We start from the raw sequence: 7,942 nt of genomic DNA, 5'->3' as shown, positions 1-7,942 counted from the left end.
ATTTTTTTTAACCCTCGTCTGGTATTCGGTCAAAAGTGACCCATTTCAAATTTTTACAAGAAGAAAAATAGAACAAGTTCCATGTTTTTTCTACCTGAAATCAACGTCCTTTCCTTATTTCCTGTGATAAACATGTGTTCCTGACTCAGAACATTATTCTGGATATGACACTTATGTTGTTTCCATAGTGGATTTTTAACATGAATTATAACCTTATGACAACAAACGAACCCCACTTCCATGTTTAATAGTGTTCTAGTAGAGACTGATGCATTCCCTGAACATATATGTTTGGAATTGAGATAAAGACAATATTTGTTAATAGATTATGAAGTAAAATGTTATAGGGTCCAGAACGTGAAGACAACACGAGGGTTAAAGAGCGCCCGCTCTGCCAACTGAGCGCCCTCAAATCGAAATTTCAAGATCAGATTTCCGAATTAATGATGGATTGACATACTCTATTCATCCAGAAGGAAATGAAGGGGTCCAATAGCTTATAGACAACACACACACACACAGACACATGACATCCACACACACACACACACACACACACACAGACACACACACACACACACACACACACCAGTCGACATCACTAGTGGGCTCTTACAGTAAAGTTAGATTGGAGCATGTCTAAAGAGCAGTGTGGGAAAAAAAGCAGAAAGCTGCACTGTTTCATGTGTGGTCTAGACCAGGGGTTCCCAAACTTTCAGCCCACGAGCCCCAAAGTACGGTGCAAGTGACTGTGCGACCCCCCCACTATGACCCCCCCCCAAAACCCGTATATAAACATTGCACGCAACGCACGTGCACTACAGGCGTGAAAATCAAAAGAGCTGTTTCCTTTTAGTTATTTGCTTGGTTGTATTTTAAATTCAGCCACTAGTTTATCTTGGGTTAAAATCATGGCCAACAAATGCTATTTCTAATCATTTTTACTTTTTATTTTATTTCTGGAATGAACTTGCGACCCCCCCCCCGTGGGTCCGCCCCCACTTTGGGAATCACTGTGGTAGACGATGTCCATCGCGGTGTTCGAAGACTCCCTTCACCACCATCGTTGGCACGCGTTCACGTTCTGTCTCATATTTATAAAGTCACTGTGTTCAATAAGACAAGTCTTAACTTTAACGTCTCCTGGTGTGGAAGTTTCTCGAAAAAAAACTTCCTTTTCATTGAACAAAGAAGGGATTCTTTTAGACGATGCTGCTGAGATTTCCTTGTAATGCAGAATTTTCTTACGTCGTATTATTAATACGAAAGACGTTAATTAGAGAAAAGTATAGTCTGGACACAAATCCCCCATTCTGTAGGTTAGGCTGTAAAAAGTCATGCAAAGTTCTCAGAAAACATGTAGATCTTGTTGATGGTTAAACAAAACATTTTAAAAAATTGACAGCACTTGACTTGTAGCTATTATTATCCCCTTTCATTTTAAAGGGTAACTACCATGTGTTCATCTATGTTCCTGTGTTTTATGTCTAGTGTTAAAGGGAACAACATCTTTACATTGGTCAAGCTACCATGTGAGTTAAAAGTAATTGTTCATCTTGTATATTTCCTCAAAAAGTGCTCGTTTTGCCGCTGGCACTCAGATTAATATTCTCAGTGTCTGACAACATTATGGAAAAGATTTGTTTTGTTTTTTTAACATAAAATCTTGCGTTCGCTAAACTCACCAGACTCCGTGTAAATAAACACTAATTTAAGCTTTGTAAAATACACTTCAGTCAAGAGACAGAAATAAATAAACTATGAAAAAGCGTTTTGGGGTCGTCTTTCCAACTTTTCCAACCATCACAACTCTAGTTTTGGGTTGAAATAAACACACATTTTACTGATCTACATGCATAAACATGTTTCTCTATACACTCTAAACTATTGCTTTTTAATGGGTCGTGGTGGTTTAGCGCTAGCGACTTCAAGCAGTTTCTGGTTGAACAGTAAGACTCAGGAGGTTTTAAAGGTATATCTCTGAGGAATCCATCCCAAAGTTGTCGACACTTACAATATTAATCTGAGTCTTTCAGCAGCAAAACAAGCACTTCATGAAGGTAAATACAAGATGCGACAATTACTATTACTTACATCGTAGCTTGTTTTCTCCACTGCTGACCTGCAGCGATCTTGCTAATTTTGGACCAATGTCAAAGATTGTTGTTCCCATCAGTCACTTAGACACAAAAACACAGGAAAATAGAAGTTACTCTTTAAGTCAGTGCGCCCCCCCCCCCCCCAAGTTAATAAAGTAAAATAGCCTAAACATGTTTTAGAGATTTTTATCTGAAATATCAGCGTCCCATCACGTGACTCTCCAGGATTCCGAAGACGATGAAGTTAGCGTAGTGTCAAACTTCACATGTCACTGTGTGTGTGTGTGTGTGGGGTGTGGTGGTGTGGTGTGTGTGTGTGTGTGTGGTGTGTGTGAGTGTGTGTGTGTGTGTGTGTGTGTCTCCCCAGGTGAAGAGTACGCCGAAGCATCGGAGGATTCTGACAAAGACAGTTTGACATCGCCCGACGCGCCTGAAGGTTACACGTGAGTCGTCTGGAGTGTTTCAAACGTCTTCACAGACTCATTTAACGCCTGGTTTTAATAAAAATCCCTCTGTTTTGTTCAGGAACTGGTCCAGGAGAGTCCTGAAACATCTACACAGTAAAAGAGGAAAACAAGAGCAATTTAACAGTGTCACGATGAAATATTATATAACAAGCTGACAATCAGATCTGTGAAACCACGTATCCAAGACAGTTTTTAACTTTTAAAAGGTACCATGACATGATGCTGTTTATATAGACCTTAGTGGTCCTAATACTGTATCTGAAAACACCTGTAGTCTATAGAGTCTGTCAATAATATATAGACCTTACGTGGTCCCCTAATACGCTGTATCTAAAAAGTCTCTTTATATAGACTTAGTGGTCCCTAATCTGTATCTGAAGTCTCTTATATAGACCTTAGTGGTCCCTAATACTGTATCTGAAGTTCTTTTATATAACCTTAGTGGTCCCATATACTGTATCTGAAGTCTCTTTATATAGACCTTAGTGGTCCCCGAATACTGTATTGAAGTCTCTTTTAATAGACCGTAGTGGTCCTAATACTGTATCTGAAGTCTCTTTATTAGACCTAGTGGTCCCTAATACTGTATCTGAAGTCTCTTTTAATCAGACCTTAGTGGTCCCTAATACTGTATCTGAAGTCTCTTTATATAGCCTTAGTGGTCCCTAATACTGTATACTGAAGTCTCTTTATAGACCTTAGTGGTCCTAATACTGGATCTGAAGTCTCTTTTATATAGACCTTAGTGCCCTAATACTGTATCTGAGTCATTTTATATGACCTTGTTCCCCTAATACAGGCTGGGGATACGTGGTTTTCATGGACGGGAAGGGATTAAACTAAGACAAAGTACCAGAGTCCAAAGTACAATATTAACTTCTGGATGTGGCGGAGTCTAAGTAGAAAGCAGAAGAACATGGAATGCTCAAGTAAAAGTACAAGTAAAAGTACCTGGTTTACAAGGGTAACTGTTATTTTGTGTTCAGGACAGACAAAGTCACACGAGACAGACGAGGGGGGACAGTGAAGACGGACGGTAACAGTGTGAGATTCAAGGGACGACAGACGGAGGACGGTAGCGAGAGCCACACGTCTCTCTGATCTGAAGTCTGCAGAGTGCCACTAAAATAATTAGAGACTAATTGACTGATCAGGGTTGTACTTTTTGGAAAAACCTGGCAAAACAATGGAATTTGAAAAGTAAAATAATATAAGAACCAGAAAGTTTTGGAAAGTCATGATTTTTTTTTAACAAAGCATATTAATAATATGTGGTAACAAAAACAATTTGTTTATTACAAAATTTCTAATAAACAAAATTTCATGTCATCTTAAATCTTGACATTTTACTCATTTATTTATTTATAGTATCGATTCATAACAAGAGTATCTGGAGACACTTACAGAATAGAGCAGGTCTAGACCACACTCCATAATTTACAGATAGAGCAGGTCTAGACCACACTCCATAATTTACAGATAGAGCAGGTCTAGTAGTTCCTCCGAGCAGCATTAATTTGGGCATTTTTTTCAGTGTTGAGGAAATCAAACACATTTTTAATTGAATATCAGAAAGTGCCAATTAACAATGTCGGGCTTCACTTGGACAAGAAGTGGCTCGAGAAGGTCCAGGACCCAAGAAATCCAGATTTGGGACTATGTTCTCAGATCATTGACAGCTCTAATACCGGCGGAGCAGCGCTAGCTAGCCATGCTAAAGGAGCAGCGCTAGCTAGCCATGCTAAAGGAGCTGACACCAGACTCAAGGCACAAGACAAGGACTATCTCCAATCCAAGGGACAATCTCATCTCCAATGTTGTAGTTCTAGTCCACTCCAAGGGACTATCTACTAAGTCCAATCTCATTCTCCAATCCAAGGGACTATCTCCAATGTCCAATCTCTACCTCCAATCCAAGGGACTATCTATCTCCAAGTCCAATCAATCTCCATCCAAGGGACTCACAATGTCCAATCTCTATCTCAATCCAAGGGACTATCTATCTCTAATGTGGCAATCTTCGATCTCCAATCCAAGGGACTATCTATCTCTAATGCCAATCTCTATCTCCATCCAAGGACTATATATCTCATCCAACTCTACCTCCAATCCAAGGGACTATGTCCAATGTCCAATTTCTAACTCCACTGCAAGGGACTATCGCCAATGTCCAATCTCTACCGCAATCCAAGTGGACTGTCTCCAGTCCAATCAATCTCCATCCAAGGGACTATGTCCAATGTCAATCCTACCGCCAATCCAAGGAACTATCCATCTCCATGTCCATGTCTAGCTCCAATGTCCAATGTCTATCTCCATGTCCAATCACTATCTCCAGTGTCCAATATCAATCTCCAATCCAAGGGACTATCTCCAATGTCCAATCTCTACCGCCAATCCAAGGAGCTATCCATCTCCAAGGCCAATCTAGCTCCATGTCCAATGTCATATGCCAATGTCCAATCACCTATCTCCAGTGTCAATATCCATATCTATTCCAATCCAGGGACTATCTCCAATGTCCAATCTCTACCGCCAATCCAAGGAACTATCCATCTCCAATGTCAATCTCTAGCTCAATGTCCAATGTCTATCTCCAATGTCCAATCCTATCTCCAGTGTCCATATCCATATCTATCTCCAATCCAAGGACTATCTCCAATGCCCAATCTCTATTTCCAATCTGATGTCCAATCCTTCTACCCAATCCCACGTCCATCTCCATCATTGAGTATTATCAATATCAGTAAAATGTCAAAACTGGTCGTCATGTGCCAGCGGTAGCTCACCTGGTGCAGCGTGGCCCATATATGAGGTTTACTCCAGGTCGAGGTCCGCCCTGCGCCCCTTTGCTGCGTGTCTTTGTCTCTCTTACCCTTTTCATGTCTCAGCTGTCTATGAATAAAAGGACAAAAATAACCACAAATATCATCCTTTAAATATGTAAACTGATCTGAACTTTCATGCTTGAAATTTAACAGAATCCGAATGTTTAAGTCACTTGTTGTGGTTTAGACAGTTTTTATTCTAAATTTTCTGGTCTTTGATGCCGTTGAGTGTAAATAATGACGCAGCGCTGCAGGAACACTGGAATATAAACTGTCTGTCTGTGTTTCAATCTGTAAAAAAAAAACATAAACCATTGAGTTTCATGTCAGTTTGAATTTTGTATATTTGCAAAGTATTAAATAAAAAAAGAGACTTTTTGCCATTTTAGTATTGTAAATCTAAATAGTTCAAAATATCTATAGATATATATAATATTATATATATAAGTGTGTGTGAGTGCAAAGGATTTTAACGGCGCCAACATATTCCGGTTGTGGACGGTGGATAATCAATCAATCAATCAATCAATCAATCAGTTATCAGCCAACATGTAGGAGAGGAGAGGGACAGAGGACAGCTGTCCCACGGGGTTCACAAAGGACACGGAGACATTTTGTTTGTCCTTCTCCACCGTCGAGTCGCTACTTGCCGACCCCTAATTTGTCGTAATCAGATCCGAGTCACCTTTCACTCGCTTACCACACACACACACACACACACACACCACACACACCACCACCACACACACACAACACACACACCACACACACACACCCCACACACACACACAACGAAGCACACAGAGACACAACGCAGCTATTTCAGACAAGACACACAAAAAGACAGTCACACACAAACACACACACCAAGAGACCACACAGACAGACATACATACATACATACAAGACACAGAAAGACCAAAGAGAGACACAGACACAACACACAGACACACACACATACCACACACAACAAAAGCATACAGACCACAAACGCAGCTATTCTCAGACACAGACACACAAAAAAGACAAGCTCACACACAAACACACCCAAGAGACACACACAGACAGACATACATACATACAAGAACAAAGAGAGACACAGACCACACAGACAACACAGACACACCACATAGCATTATGCTAGAACAACGCTGACACAACCCACAAGTAGGAATCCTCAGACCAGCGAAGGCTGCGAGTAAAACTCTAGACCCTTAAAGTTTAGATGCTACTTGTAGTATTTCCTACTTTAAGTTTTTTAATCAGTACCTTTGCGTGTACCGTTACTTCCGCTACACGGTCAGTCGGAAAGGTCAACAAAGTACAAAAATCTTTGAGGACACAAAATTTAAACTAACAGGTTATGAGCTGTGACACATGATGATTTCTGCCTATTGTCACATTAAAAGCAATAAGAAAACAATTGTAGCTTCAGTAATACTGAACCCTACGGGACCCGACGGCTTTGGTCTTCATGTCTTTCATTTTAACCCCTGGCTCCTGGTCCCTGGCCCCAGGTCCCTAGCCCCTGGCCTCTGGAACCTGGCTTCTGGTCCCTGGTCCCTGGCCCTTGGTCGGAACCTGGTCCCTAGCCCCTGGTCCCTAGCCTGGCCTCGGAACCTGGTCCCTGGTCCCTGCCCTTGGCCTCTGGAACCTGGTCCCTAACCCCTAGCCCGGGTCCCTAGCCCCTGGTCCCTAGCCCTTGGCTCTGGAACTGATCCCTAACCCTGGTCCCTAGCCCATTGGCCTCTGGAACCTGGTCCTAACCCCTGGTCCCTAGCCCTTGGCCCTGGAACATGGCCCCTGGTCCCTAGCCCTTGGCCTCTGGACCTGGTCCATAGACCCCTGCTCCTAGCCCTTGGCCTGGAACCTGTCCCTAACCCCTAGCCCCTGCTCCCTAGTCCCTGGTCCCTACCCTTGGCCTCTGGAACCTGGACCTAACCCCTGGTCCCTAGCCTTGGCCCCTGGTCCAACCCCTGGTCCCTAGCCCTTGGCCTCGGAACCTGGTCCCTAGCCCTTGGTCCCTAGCCCCTGTCCCTACTGGACCCCTGGTGGCCTAGCCACTGGTCCCTAGCCCTTGGCCTCTGGAAACCCTGGTCCCTAACCCCTGGTCCCTACCCTTGGCCTCTGAACATGGCCCCTGGTCCTAGCCCTGCCTGCTGGCCCTGACCCTGGTCCCTAGCCCGGGGTCCCTAGCCCCTGGTCCCTAGCCCTTGGTCCCTAAGCCTTGGCTGAACCATGCCCGGCCCTTGCCTCTGGAACCTGGTCCCTAACCCCTGTCCTCCTTGCCTCTGGACATGGCACTGGTCCTAGCCCTTGGCCTCGAACTGCGTCCCTAGCCCCTCGCCTCTGGAACCTGGTCCCTAGCCCTTGCCTCTGGAACAGGCCCTTCCCTGCCCTGGTCCCTAGCACCTGAACCTGGCCCCTGGAACTGGCCCCTGGCGATCAGCCTAGTTACAGGCTAGTGAGAAGGTGTGCCTTTTAAAAAGATGTCAGTCAAAAGGTACTTGTCGGGTTCAGGGTGAATTCTTTCGGGCCCGGGCTTAAC

Source organism: Etheostoma spectabile, chromosome 5 (genome assembly GCF_008692095.1).
Source record: "Etheostoma spectabile isolate EspeVRDwgs_2016 chromosome 5, UIUC_Espe_1.0, whole genome shotgun sequence".
Taxonomy (NCBI): Eukaryota; Metazoa; Chordata; class Actinopteri; order Perciformes; family Percidae; genus Etheostoma; species Etheostoma spectabile.
This window is presented reverse-complemented; position numbering follows the sequence as displayed.